The 2,500-nt window shown below is 44.5% G+C and overlaps 1 protein-coding gene across 1 annotated transcript in view; it reads left to right on the forward strand.

Annotated features, from left to right (window-relative positions):
- Nucleotides 1-2,500, forward strand: part of cfap58 (cilia and flagella associated protein 58) — a 40,039-nt gene that overhangs the window by 33,747 nt on the left and 3,792 nt on the right. The gene's annotated exons all lie outside the window — the stretch shown is intronic.

Raw genomic sequence — 2,500 nt, forward strand, 5'->3', positions numbered from 1 at the left:
AGATGATATGTCATTCTCGCCTGTCGACCGCACAGTCTCAGTCCAGATCTCGGATTATCTCTCTGACATATCCACACGGAAGAAAAAACATCACCTCCAACTAAACCTCTTGAATACCGGACTGCTGGTCTTCCTAGTTCCCTGTTGGTGGAACAATCTACCAAGTTTTACCAAAGCAGGGGGCATCTCTCTGGATCAAGAAGCTCATGAAGACCAACTCTTCTAAGAGTACCTCCTCTCCTAGCACATCTCACATCCCAACACTCCTGTCGGGGATCGAACCGGTCCAGTCCGATTCCTGAACCAGTATGCCACGGATGCCCACTTACATGCACTTATCATGCACTTTGACTAGTTCTTAATCCTCTGCACCCTCATCCTCTGGTAGCAGTACTCATTATGACCACCGCGCAGCGAAGCAGCGGTTTAGTCAGAGTTTATTTTCTTCCGGATTTTTTTTTTTTTTTTTCTTCAGTAATTTTGTGTCAACGATTCCCAGAACACTGAAAGACCGGGGTGCATGAAACTTGGTGGGCATTTAGCCCCACAAGGATGACACGGAACCATTGTTTTTTTGTTTTGACCAGTTGCCAGAGAAGCACACATACACAAAAGCAAACGCACACACAAGCACACATTTACATACACTAAGAGTTGGAGATGGAGACAAATTGAAGCGACGGTCATATTTTGTGCCGCTTTGCATTACATCTAGTTGTCATAGTATTCATTGTTGCCTAAGATCTCCTTTGTAATCTATCTTGAATATTATTCCTCACTTTGTAAGCTTTGGATAAAAGCATCTGCAAAAAATGAATACATGGAAAATGTAAATGTGTTCGCACCCCGTTCGCACCCCGTTTTACAATAGAGCAAAGCTCCGATTAGATTTAGATCCACCATGTGGTGGCGAGACTGCTTTAACCGTAACTGGCTGTGATGAGAATAACTGCGGCACATTACGAGCTGCTGGAGCATCTCCACTTTGGCAATTCTGTTCGGAAAGGCTAGCAGCATTTTCTCTCCCATCCCTCTTAACTTGGCGCCTAAAGCCAGAGTGAGTCTCTCGAAGAAGGCAATGGGGAGGCAATCTGTGGGCCCTTGCCCCGAGGGCATTTCAATTAACGCCACGACAATGTGGAGACAAGACCCCACAAAAGCCAGTTAGCCGTTTTTATTGATTTTATTTATTCATTCATTTGTCTATCGCCAGTGTTGGGTTCCCACATGAAAAAAAAAAGTGGATTGACCACAGGCACACAAGCACACACACACAGACACAGAAACATACACACACACACACACACACACACACACACACACACACACACACACACACACACACACACACAGAAACATACAGTACACACACACACACACACACACACACACACACACACACACACACACACACACACACAGAAACACACACACACACACACACACACACTAACACACACACTCAAGACAGGCACGTTGTACAATTTTTTTAACTTTATCAGCCTCGTCTGATTTGATTTTTAGTTTGAGCAGGCAGACAGATTAGAAAATAGAACAATCAATGTTCCAGCTGCGGACTAAGCGAGTTGGATATTAGGCATTGTTATCCGCCTTCTGTGTATGCAACTTAAATAGGCTTGAATGAAAAAAAAAAAACTCACACAGTGTCTGTCTAGCTGAAGTATGTTTGTCTGAATGTGCAGTTGGATCAGTATGGCTCAAGCAGAAGCACAAGAAGACACAGTCCAGTAGGTCATCCTCTTCACCACAGGCAATGAGAGAGGAACGAATGGCCAATGAAACCCTTTAAAACAAAATCTGAGACGAAAACAACAGAACTCACTCTGTTGTGCCTTTATCTCTCCCTCCCTCCCTCTCTCTCTCTCTCTCTCTCTCTCTGTCTCTCTCTCTCTCTCCCTCTCTCTCTGTCTCTCTCTCTCTCTCTCTCCCTCTCTCTCTCAGTGTTCATTTCACTCAATAATGATCATTGAGAGTGACAATGGGCCTTTTAAGGTCACTTAATTAAGTTAATTACTGCTGGTGTATTGGGTGTATTGTGAATCAAACTGCTAATTACTAGTCCAACAATACCCCCCCCCCCCCCCCCCCCCAAACACTGATATAAACACCACATTACAAATCTTGCCGTTGAATGTAGTGAATTCATTTTCTATGCTGCGGCAGCAGCAGGCATCGGTGTGTGGGCGGACTGCAACGGTCGAGAGGGTCACGGAGCTCGTAGATTGGCAAACACAATATGAGCTTGATACAGGTGGAGAATGGCAGAGGAGCAATATTATGCATACCGGACATCACTGGATGGACAAAAACTCAGCATGACCAACGGAATCGGAAAGAGTTAGAAAACAAAACAGTGTCTAAACCAAAATCGCAAGAGATACATCTAGATGCATACGGACGTTTATCAACTTTGACCTAGCAGGTGTTGCTAGAGTGCATAAATATTGAGTTTGCGTCAGCACTCGGCAGTAATATTCAG

The sequence above is a fragment of the Alosa sapidissima genome, chromosome 9, assembly GCF_018492685.1.
Source record: "Alosa sapidissima isolate fAloSap1 chromosome 9, fAloSap1.pri, whole genome shotgun sequence".
Classification (NCBI taxonomy): Eukaryota; Metazoa; Chordata; class Actinopteri; order Clupeiformes; family Clupeidae; genus Alosa; species Alosa sapidissima.